The sequence below is a fragment of the Esox lucius genome, chromosome 11, assembly GCF_011004845.1.
Source record: "Esox lucius isolate fEsoLuc1 chromosome 11, fEsoLuc1.pri, whole genome shotgun sequence".
Taxonomy (NCBI): Eukaryota; Metazoa; Chordata; class Actinopteri; order Esociformes; family Esocidae; genus Esox; species Esox lucius.
The window spans coordinates 49287290-49300412 of record NC_047579.1 but is presented as its reverse complement, the minus strand read 5'-3'; positions in this window follow the sequence as shown (position 1 = coordinate 49300412).

Below are 13123 nucleotides of genomic sequence, written 5' to 3'. Positions count from 1 at the left end.
GACATTTGCTCTGGGATTGAATCTTTCAGTGAGTCTCTTTGTTTTTATTTCATCTTCCTAGTCAATGGTCAGTGAATTCACTACAAAGGACTCCATAAAGAAAAATGTACAGTGGCTGAAATGTGTTAACTAAATATATTTAATAATAATCCAAACAGCCTAGGTCTTGATGTGGTTATTCACTTCCTCTACAGGTATTAAGGTTTAAATGGGTAGTGTAGAATCCTGCCTATCATTTACATTACTGAATTTAAACAATAACACTCTTCACTTACTGTACCAAATGAGAGCGGAATATTATAAGCTAGTCTAGGGTGGTTTTGGGTCAGGGGATGGTTCTGTGTGTTAAAAGCAAGTATGAGACTACACGCCAATGCAAAGTGATACAGTAGATGGACTGATGAGAAAGTTTAAATAGCGAATATCTCATGCACCTGTAAGAAACTTGCTAAAAAATATTTCAACTAAAAACATAAACTACAGATGTCCTCTGGTTATGTATGCTTGTATTTATTCTAATAGTACAGTAACATTTTTACATAAGGTCCTTTTAAAGCATGGCCACTAGTAACCACTGCCTTAGCTTTGGCGCACAGTCCTTCTAAACTGACCCCTGACTTCTGAAATGTTTCATTAAATACCATACTAAGAGAATACCATGCACTGAAATGAAAGCAACGAAGGCCTTGGAAATAAAATACTCTACCTGATTAGATTTATTAGAAAACCATGTTATCTGTAGTATAACAGATGTTCTACACAATATCTCTTCCCCATTTAATTTATTGTGTTGTCACTGAGTGCTATCTGCTCTCAAGCACATTCAGTGAATGCAGCATAGACCCACTCACTCTCTTCAAGTCATAATGGCCTAGCCTATGGTCCCCATCCACACTGCTGCACTTTTAGTATACTACAGTGTGCACACATTCATTCACCAACCTTGTAAATGTCCCAAATCTTTTTTCTCCCTCTATGTCTAAACACCAATTCAATCTTTTTGTTCCCATGCAGATACACTGCTGTTGAAAAGATTGGGGTCACTTAGAAATGTCCTTGTATTTGACAGAAAAGCATTTTTTGATGTCCATTAAAATAACATCAAATAGATCAGAAATACATATTAGACATTATTAATGTTGTAAAAAAAATATTGTAGCTGGAAACTTTTAATCTACATAGGCATACAGAGGTCCTGTGTATCGGCAACCATCAGTCCTGTGTTCCAATGGGACTTTGTGTTTGCTAATCCAAGTTTATAATTTTAAAAGGCTAATTAATCATTAGAAAACCCTTTAACAAGTATGTTAATGCAGCTGAAAACTGTTAATTAAAGAAGGAATAAAACTGGCCTTCTTTAGACTAATTGAGTATCTGGAGCATCAACAATTGTGGGTTTGATTACAGGCTCAAAATGGCCAGAAACAAAGAAATACCTTCAGTCATCAGTCTATTCCTGTTCTGATGTTCCATGTGAGAAATGGCCAAGAAAATGAAGATCTTCGTCAACTACTGTGTAATGTATCCTTCACAGAACAGTGCAAACTGTCTCTAACCAGAATAGAAAGAGGAGTGGGAGGCCCCGGTGCACAACCGAGCATGAGGACAAATACATCAGTGTGTAGTTTGAGAAATAGACGCCTCACAAGTCCTCAACCGGCAGCTTCACTAAATAAAACCCCACAAAACACCAGTCTCAATGACAACCGTCAAGAGGCAACTCCGGGATGCTGGCCTTCCAGGCAGAGTTGCAAAAACAAATCTCGTATCTCAGACTGGCCAGTAAAAAGAAAAGATTATGATGGGCAAAAGAACACAGACTCTGGACTAAGGAAGATTGGAAAAACGTTTTATGGACAGACATATCTAAGTTTGAGGTGTTCAGATCACAAACCAATAATTTAGGTTAGGTGCAAACCAGATGAAAAGACGCTGGAGGGGTGCTTGATGTCGCCTGTCAAGCAGGGTGGAGGCAATGTGATGGTCGTAGGGGGATTTGGTGGTGGTGAAGTGGGAGTTTTGTACAGGGTTAAAGGGATCTTGAAGAAAGAAGGCTATCACTCCATTTTGCAACACCACGACATACCCTGTGGATAACGCTGGACTGGAGACAATTTCCTCCTACAACAGGACAATGACCAAAAGCACAGCGCCAAACAATGCAAGAACTATTTAGAGAAGAAGCAGTCAGCTGGTATTCTGCTTGTAATGGAGTGGCCAGCTCAGTCACTGGATCTCAACCTATTGAGTTGTTGTGGATGCAGCTTGACCATATGGTATGTAAGACGTGAACTGGTGGGAGGTGTTTCAGGTTGCCTCAACAAATTGACAACTAAACTACCAATGGTCTGCAAGGCTGTAATTGCTGCAAATGGAGGACTAAGTTTGAAGGACAAGATTATTATTTCTGTTGTCAATGACTATATCCGCTATTAATTTTGCTATATTTCCTATTCAAACTCATTTCATATATGTTTTCATGGAAAACAAGGACATTTCTAAGTGACCCAAAATTTCTGAACAATTGTGTACATACCTGTCTATTTCTATCATGGTTACCATAGCAACTGCATCACAGAACCCTAACTGTGGATAATTTGTCCACGCTAGTTACACATGTGCGCATGCACACTTGACAGTAAATGTAGGTATTACACATATACAGTATTAACATGCATATACTCACAAATACATGGCAATACATCCATACAGGCAGTGTAGTACTGTAATCAAGTTACATTAAAAATATTTTATCTGAAATTAGGGGCACAAACAGGGGCATATATCCTTGCACTATACATGATATAAATGTTTAGACTTGACCGTCATCTGCTATGCTAGGCTCGTGGATGTTTCACTTAACTTCAGGCTCCTGCAGTAAGAAACATCATAGCCTTGCCCCTATAGGAGGATAGGAGAGGCCCCTACATGAGGATGAGCCAGCCTAGGTACCTGCTTATATTTATCTGTCTATAGACAGCTGTCAGTAAATATGGGGCAGTAACTAGTTCATTGTTCTTTTGGCTCTATACCCCAAATGTTTGGGTGCAGCAATGAAGTTAAAGAATAGATTCTCAGCTGATATTTGGTATTTGTGTACATATTGGTTTCACCATTTAGAAATGAAAGAAAAATGCACACAAAAATTGAGGAAAACAACACCTGCCAGACCTATCCTCAACACTCTCTAGAAGGTATGCATGGATGTGTCAGGCACTACTATCCACATAAGGCTTTACCAGAACTACCGAGGCTGTAAGGCTTCACTGCAAAGTCAATAAATGAGACAGATTAACTTTTATTAAATACCACAGTTTCTCATTACTGAGTTTAGGAACTTGGCTCTAAATACCTTAATTAGTATCTGGAACCCGGACTTCCTGGCAGGTTGGCCACAGGTCAGGATGCTAGGCAACAACACACCCACACTCACCCACAACACGGGCAATTCCTAGGGGTGCATGCTCCATTCCCTCCGGTACTCCTTTATCAATTGTGGCTACGCACCACTCCAGCGCCATCATCAAGTTGTCTGACAACACGATGGTGGTAGGCCTGATCACCCATGGCAGTGAAACAGCCTGCAGAAAGGAGGTAAGGGACCTGGCAGGTTGATACTGGGAAAACAATCTCTCGCAGTTATGTCACCAAGTCAAGAACTTCAGACTACAAAAACTGAAAACACACCCCCGTCCAGACTGACAGAGATGAATGGAATAGAGATTCAAATCCCTGTGTCAACATCACTAGTCAACTAAATGGTTCCACACCCACACTGACAGTTGGGAAAAAAGCATGCCAAGGCCTATTTCTTTGTAGATCTGGCATAGACCCTTAGATGATCACAAGTCGCTACAAAGGGTGGTGCGAATGGAAAAGGTCCTGTGTAATTGTCTTAAAAATGTGAAACGCTCGAAACAGCCAAGTCATAAACTTTTCTTCTATACTAGCGCATAGCAGGCATAGCAGACTTTTGAAAAGGGGTCAGTTAATTTTTTTGTGCCATTCTTTTATGACCTACAGTTGAATGTGAATCCAATAAGAAATAAGAAAGACATGTGTTTTGCCTGCTCACTCATGTTTTCTTTACAAATGGTACATAGAGCTCCGAAACAAATTAAGAGAAAAATATGAGCACAACTGTAAAAATAATGACAATTAAAACAGTCATATATCCTATTTGGATAAGTGAACACCCCACCCATATAATTGCAATTGCAAACCTGCTGAGTTACCAACCACTTTCTAGATTGCAAATGAAGCTGATTAGCTTCCATCTGTGATCAATTGTAGTGACTTTGAGTAGTTCAGAATAAAAGCAGTTGTTCATAGAGGATTCTACTGCTTAGGTGTGCAATTCAAAACAAAGAATCTTCTATTGGCAGAAAGGTACTTTCAAAAGATCTACAAGATCGTTGTGGAAAGGATATAAAAAGATTTCAAAGGCTTTGTCTATCCTTTGGAGTACAGGTAAGATCATTATGTCAGATGACTAAAGAACACCATTCTTACAGTAAAGCACGGCGGTGGCAGCATCTTGTTGTGGGGCTGTTTCTCTTCAGGAGGGAATGGAGCACTTATCAGGATTGAAGGGAAAATTGCCAGTACAATATAGAGACCAATTCATGAGGAGTACCTGCATCATTTTCAGATTATTAAAAACTGTGATGGTGAGGTGACGGACAGCTCCATCATCTCCCGCTTTTCCCAGTTTCCCATGATTCATGAACTCACCCCGGACTCCTTCATTTGTCTTGTCTCCAATTGTCACTCACACCAGGTCCCAATTAAGTCATCAGTATGGGTTTAAATGTAGCTCCTCTGCTCCCCTCATTTGTTGGTCATCGTTCCATGTCTCTGTTTGCGGTCATGTACGTGGTGTTTCGTTTAGTACCCTTTTTTTGCGTTTAGTGTGTTCAAGTGCTCAGTGTTATTTTGATTAAATTTCACAAACATCGACTGCCACTCTGCCTGCGCCTGGTTCCTTCCTCTCCACCACTACACCAACCCTGACAAAAACCCTTTAATCACCTGGATATTCTGGTAACTGTGTAAATTAAGCCATGAAATAAATTGTTTTCATTTTAGGATGTAAGGCAACAAAATGTGAACATTTTGAAAGGGGGTGGTGACTTCCTATATCCACTGTACAGCTCTGGAAAAAATTAAGAGACCGCTGTTGAAAAGGAAAGTTTCCAATTCTCTCATGAGAATTGCCACAGGAAAGGAAGACCCAGACTTATGGAGCCAAATTGAGCTCAAATGCACTGACTGTAAGAAAAAGAAAAACGTAATTGAAATATTTCATAGTATGAAAAAACGAAACTCAATCGTATGAAAAAAATATTCAAGCGTGGAAAAGGTGTATGCTAAAATCATTAAATGGATTTTCGCGTCCGATCTTAAAATCTCTTCGTTCAAACACGTTTTTCTACGTTCGCTTCTTCTTACGATTACAATTTCTTCCCACCTTCGTTCGATTCATGTTTTCTCAAAACCAAGTTTTGAGCGTCTATTGGCGTGGGCATTAAATTCTCGCACCAGTTTAGCCATGAATCACACCATTATATGGTGAATATCAGCCTTATTTCCATGCACTTCCCAATGAAATCCGTGGAGAGAAGTTCAAGAATTGTATAAACTAGGCTAAATGTGTACATTTAAACAGAATAATAAACTTAGATTGCATCGACGTCACTGTTGCCATGGTCACAGACACAGATTGATGAAAATGTAACGTGTTCTGGAGGTACTATGTACCCAATTTCCCCCCAGATTGAGGGTGACCGGAGCATATAAAACACGGCACACTCAAGGCTCGTAAGGCCTATCAGTGCACAGTCTAATGTGTGCGCTATGGTTTATTTAACTAAATAATAACTATCATGATCATTTAATATACAGTTGTTCTTAATGTAAAACATTGGCCGTTATTAGGGTGGCAAAAAAACAAAATTAAAATGCAGTGAAAGTTTATACTTGACTCATTAACTGGATTTTTTTTTGCTGTCAAACTGTTACGAACCATGTGGCCCAAGCAGTCTAGGATGGATGATACAGAGAACCGTAACATAAAACTCACGCAAATGAGTGTAGTGTAAGGTGAGAACAAACGACACAGACAACCAAAGCTACAGTCAAACAAAAAGTTTACTACAAAGTAAAGGGGTTAGGGAAAAGGGGCTGAGCTGGACCCAATAAATGAAATAAGTCCAAACACCCCTAAACTGAACTTGACTGCCTCAATAACCGCTTCGCTGACTACTAACCAATACAAAAATACAGTGGGTGGTCCACTCCGTTCTAAATATTGTTTTTAGACAACGTTTTCCTATTGGTTGTGTATGCCCAAGGGCGACTTGCTAAAAAAAAATTACTTTTCCAAGGGACACAGGGACAAACAAAACACAGGTTGAACAAGGACTAAACAGCAAACAATTGACTAGACAACACCAAACAAAACACCACAGCAATACATACTCACATGAAACAGGACAAAGTGAGACGTGCTAAACTAAGTGATGTAAGAATGAACAAAGTGTCTGTCTATCAAAAAGGGTGTGTATCTCAAGAGTGTTTATGTCCATGTGGTGTAACAAAATGGTTGGATAATGGAAAAAGCAACAGGTGGTGCAATTAGGAGGGGTGTCCACTGATTGGTCCACCTCAGCAGTCAGGCGATGCACCCATGACTACAAGGTGGGAAACGCCAAAGAGCACAATCAGGAACATAAAGGACACCTGGGGAAACGGCAGGAGGGGAAAAACATAAATGCACATCCATCACTGTCTGTATTTAATCCAGTATTAGTTTAGGTTTTATGTGACTGCACACTTATTTAAATAATTGTATAATAAAATATACTATCATAGTTTGTCTTCTGCAGCCTCAATAATACCAAGGGTGTGAAAATGTTTCTATTATTGTTAATCAGGAGATTGAACTAAATTGTCTGATTGAGGCTTGATGCAAAATTTCAGCCCATTCTAATCCTTGCAAGTTGCAAAAGGGCAGAGTCTTGCATCGGTGTAATACCACGTGATTGATGACATCCAAAGGCTCATTTGATCAAATGCTTTTTCCAAAGCCTCTTGTAAAATGCAAGCTTCTATGGTTGCTTGGTGCCTGACTCTTTCAAACACCTCTACTTGTCACCAGGTGGTAGTGTCACTGACTCTCAGTAATCTTGTTGTGGTGTGAGATTGAACACGGCTAACACGGCTGGAGACTACGATGCATCAAGTCGTCAGCGGGCTCTTGCAGACCAGGCCAATGCTTGGGCTTCCTGATCAGATGGACATCTACCTGCCCCCTCCAGTGTCGTGACACATTGGACTTGGAGAAGAACATGGCCATCTACTCGTGTCTCCCCCAGTTGGGCGCCCAGGCTGACGTTGCCCACTCAGGGTGATTCTGGGATCTGCCTGGGTCCCAGAGGCATGTGAGGGTCTATGAGGGGGATGAGGGGAGTGGTTTTACTGCGGGAGAAGGGGGCATCATCCCGCCTACTGTCACCTATGTCAGGCCCACCAGGGAGGAGGAGACAAGCTATGCGGTCCTGTTACCACCCAGGTAGGCCCGGTCTCCCCTGTGTCGTCCTTTTCCCATAGTTACCTTTTGGTGTCAGTGGAATTCCCCACCTTCTTGAGCCCCCGTGGCCCCCGTTGATTTGGGGGTGGCTGGGCATTTCATAGACAGGTCCCTGGTCCATCGCCTCCAACTATCGCCAACCCTATTGTCTCCTCCGTTGACCCTGGCTTCCCTCGTCAACCAATCACGGGGTCCGGCTGGGTTGACGAGGTCACGGATCCCTTTCTAATGGTAGGCACGGTGAGTTTATTTCTGTCATTTATCCACTCACCTACCTTCCCCGAATTCCTGGGAGGCAGGGGAGATCTGAGGTTGGTTGCAGGGCTGCCAAGGGAGGTGTCTCACCATCCCGGAGGAATTCCATGACCTAGCCTATGTCTTCTCCGAAACCCAGATGACGCGATTGCCTCTTCATGGGCCCAGTGATAGTGCAATACACCTGAAGAGAGACACGCCACTGCCCAGAAGCCACATCTACCACCTCTCCTACGCTGACACTGGAGCTATGAACACCTACTTTGCTGAAAAGCCACAGCTTGGGTTCATTCGTCACACTACTTCACCTGAATTTACTATCGCGCACTGAATCAGGCCACCATAAGGTATGTTCACCCACTCCCAGTCATCTCGGTAGTCATTGAGCATGCTTCTTCACAAAGCTAGACCTCAGGAGCGCTTATAATTTGATTCATATCAGGGAAGAAAGCCATTACTACTACATGCAGCCATAACGAATACCTTGTCGTGACACCCGTCTTAAGGGGTGGAGTTGGAGGGATGCTGCATGGCTGTGCGCGACTGGCCCATTCCTACCAATGAAAATGGCGTTGCAGAGGTTTTTGAGTTTGGCAAACTACTGTCAGCGTTTCATTAGGTCCTTCAGCACAATAGCTGGCCCCCACACCTCGCCGCTGACAGGAGGTCCCTGCAGGCTGAGGTGGACTCCAGAAGCAGCACGCGATCAGCTGCTGACGTGGGCACCCACCCCACCATCGTCCAGACACCTGGGAATCGGTAGGACCATCAATACCCTGGCAGAGAAGTAATGGTGGCCCACCCTGGTGAGGGACGTGAGGACTTACGTTCTCCTCCTGCTCCACGTGTGTCCATTATAAAGCACCCAGACACCTCCCTTGTGGAAAACCCGAACCCCTGCCGGTGCCGCAGCAACCATGGTCCCATCTGTCCATTGACTACGTCACGGACCTACCAGAGTCCGTGACCACCGTCCCAAGGCTTGTCACCTCCTCTCGCTGTGGGGGGTCCCTAACGCTCTACAGACCGTGGAAGCCTTGTTGACCCATGTCTTGGCATTATGGGGTCCCGGGAAGACATTGTCCCAGATCGTGGCCTTAAGTTCACGTCCCGGGTGTGGAAAGCCTTCATGTCCTGCAATGGGGGTCACAGTCAGCCTTACCTCCAGGTACCAACCTCAATCCAATGGGCAGGTAGAATGGGCAAATCAGGAGGTGGACAGGATGTTGAGGTCGTATTGCACTAACCGACCAGGGGAGTGGGCAACATTTCTGCTTTGGGTAGAGTATGCCCGGAATCCACTCCAGTAACCTGTACCCTTTCCAGTGTGTCCTAGGGTTCCAGCCAGGCATGGCACCGTGCCACAGGGTCTAGTTGGAGGTTCCTGCGGTGGATGAGTGGTTCTGGTGTGCCAAGGACACATGGAACATGACCCACCATCCTCTGCTGCACGCCGGACAAAGGCACCTGATTCTCATCACCCCGGACTCTCCACGATTCGGCACACCTGATTCTCATCACCCCGGACTCTCCACGATTCGGCACACCTGATTCTCATCACCCCGGACTCTCCACGATTCGGCACACCTGATTCTCATCACCCCGGACTCTCCACGATTCGGCACACCTGATTCTCATCACCCCGGACTCTCCACGATTCGGCACACCTGATTCTCATCACCCCGGACTCTCCACAATTCGGCACACCTGATTCTCATCACCCCGGACTCTCCACGATTCCGCACACCTGATTCTCATCACCCCAGCCTATAACTGTTCTTGTGTTTGTCGGTGTCTTCATGGAGTGTTGCCTTCTTGATGTCAGTGTGTGTACCATGTGTTTTCTCTCACAATGACGCTACAGTATTTCGTTTGTACGGGCCTGTAGCCGTCATTTATTTTTTTAATATTCAGTAAGTTGTACGGACAGTCTGTTTTAAAAAACTCCTGTTCATCGTTCATCCTGCGCCTGGTCTCCTTACCACACACCGTGACAATAAGTCAATATTATATTTCTGCATCATCCTTATTTCAACACAAGAATTTTTCAAATCCAAAACATTTCAATGATTTGTATTTTTCTGAAAACATGGGTTATAAAGTTATTGGAATCCATACACAATATTTGTGACACCTCCCCTGGAGTGAATAACAGCACTGAGCCTCTTCCTGTAAAGTCTGACAAGGTTGATGCACACTTTGGAGATATCTCGGACCACTCCTTCATGAAGCATATTTCAAGACCCTTGATATACTTAGGTTTGCACATGCGGACTGTCCTCTTAAATTCAGACGACATGTTTTCAACTAATTCCAGTATGGAGACTGTGATGGCAATTGTAAACAGAGATTTTGTGGTCCCGCTTCAATTTCTGAGTTGCTTTTGATGGATGTTTAAGGTAATTGTCTTGTTCAAATGTACATTCAATTAAATTCTATTTGCACTTCTGGTTAGATGCTAACTGCATTTTGTTGTACTGTACTCGTACTGTTCAAAGGCAATAAAGTTGAATATAATCTAAAAAAATTCTAGCCATGGCCAAGTCTCAATCTTCTGGCTGAGGCAACCAGGTTTTGGACTAACGTTACTTTGTAGAATTAATTATGCCATCAATCTTAACAAGAACCCCTGAACCACAAAAGCCCCTGAACCTTTCAAAAATAGAATGATCCCAAACGTACATCAAAATCAACCTAAATTTTTCAGAAAAATATCTTATCAAAATATGACAATTTTTTATTTTATTTTGACATTCATTTTTCAATTTCAAGACAATAATTTTATGAGTTGACTGTACACATACATTTTTTTAAGTGTCCACAATCATTGCTTTTTTGTAATAATTAATATTTAGGGTACTTTTTACTTCCATCACACGCACAATCAAAAAGCTTTGTCCATGTGCAGTAGATCTTTTTTCCATAGTAGACAGATAAAACCGAAAACGACTAAAATAACCAAAAAGCTGCCAAAATGAACACTGCAGGAGGATGAATTCTGAAGCGTACAGTTATTTCTTGTCTGTTTAGTTACAACCAAATGCCTCCAAAGTTACGGAACGGTGCTTTGTCATGGCCACAAACACACTACAATAGTTTTCAAGGAGTTGCCAAGTCAATGACTGGATCTGAATCCTACGGAGCACTACCTTTTCCATGCTGAATGAGAAAAGCACCAAAACAAGCAGGAAATGAAGATGACGACAGTACACACCTGGCAGGGGTATCACCAGGAAAGATCACCAGCCTGGTGCTGTCTAAGGGTTATAGACGTCAGGCTGTCACTGGAGGCAGAAAAATATGCATCCAAACATACAGTGGGGAGAACAAGTATTTGACACACTGCCGATTTTGCAGGTTTTCCCACTTACAAAGCATGTAGAGGTCTGTCATTTTTATCATAGGTACTCTTTAACTGCGAGTGACGGAATCTAAAACAAAAATCCAGAAAAACACATTGTATGATTTTTAAGTAAGTTTTAAGTATTTGATACATCAGAAAAGCACAACTTAATATTTGGTACAGAAACCTTTGCTTGCAATTACAGAGATCATACGTTTCCTGTAGTTCTTGACCAGGTTTGCACACACTGCAGCAGGGATTGTGGCCCACTCCTCCATACAGACCTTCTCCAGATCCTTCAGGTTTCGGGGCTGTCACTGGGCAATACAGACTTTCAGCTCCCTCCAAAGAATTTCTAATGGGTTCAGGTCTGGAGACTGTCTAGGCCACTCCAGGACCTTGAGATGCTTCTTACGGAGCCACTCCTTAGTTGCCCTGGCTGTGTGTTTCGGGTTGTTGTCATGCTGGAAGACCCAGCCACGACCCATCTTCAATGTTCTTACTGAGGGAAGGAGGTTGTTGGCCAAGATCTTGTGATACATGGCCCCATCCATCCTCCCCTCAATACGGTGCAGTCGTCCTGTCCCCTTTGCAGAAAAGCATCCCCAAAGAATGATGTTTCCACCTCCATGCTTTCTATAGTTGGGATGGTGTTCTTGGGGTTGTACTCATCCTTCTTCTTCCTCCAAACACGGCGAGTGGAATTTAGACCAAAAAGCTCTATTTTTGTCTCATCAGACCACATGACCTTCTCCCATTCCTCCTCTGGATCATCCAGATGGTCATTGGCAAACTTCAGACGGGCCTGGACATGCGCTGGCTTGAACAGGGGGACCTTGCGTGCGCTGCAGGATTTTAATCCAAGACGGCGTAATGTGTTACTAACGGCTTTCTCTGAGACTGTGGTCCCAGCTCTCTTCAGGTCTTTTGTACAGGTAACGACTTCAAACAGGTGCAGTTAATACAGGTAATGAGTGGAGAACAGGAGGGCTTCTTAAAGAAAAACGAACAGGTCTGTGAGAGCCGGAATTCTTACTGGTTGGTAGGTGATCAAATACTTATGTCATGCAATGTGAATCAATTAGATTCCGTCTCTCACAGATCGTACAATGTGATTTTCTGGTTGAAGTGTACCTATGATAAAAATCACAGACCTCTACATGCTTTGTAAGTAGGAAAACCTGCAAAATTGGCAGTGTATCAAATATTTGTTCTCCCCACTGTAATATGGTATATCCGTAATTCATGAGAATACTTTGAAATTAAAGATGTCTGTAGTTATGTAATCACTGTATCAATTCAAATCCAAAGTGCTGGAATACCGTGAAAAAAATTGGTTAATGTCTAATTACTTTTGAAGTTTACTGTATACAGTGAGGCCTCTTAGGGTGTCTTTGTATGCCTAGGGGCTACAGGAATATTTTTCTGGACCTCAGACTTTCAGGAAAGGAACATAGAGGTGTTGGTGGACACGGTTATGTAAATTGTGATGGTTGTTGGCACTAATTTGTTTCAGGGGGAAGTGGTCCTGGGGCTTGTATCAACTGTTCAGTTCTTCTTCTCGTTTGTAAACCCTTTGTAAATCTAAATTTTCCTTGTGTCCTGCTTCGTTTACACTTAGGAAGACATGAGCCCCTTGACCCGTTTATAAGACATGAGTCCCTGGACCAGTTTATAAGACATGAGCCCCTGGACCAGTTCATAAGACACGAGCCTCTGGACCAGTTTATAAGACACGAGCCCCTGGACCAGTTCATAAGACATGAGCCCCTGGACCAGTTCATAAGACATGAGCCCCTGGACCAGTTTATAAGACAGGAACCCCTGGACCAGTTTCTAAGACATGAGCCCCTGGACCAGTTTATAAGACATGAGCCCCTGGACCAGTTTATAAGACATGAGTCCCTGGACCAGTTTATATGACATGAGTCCCT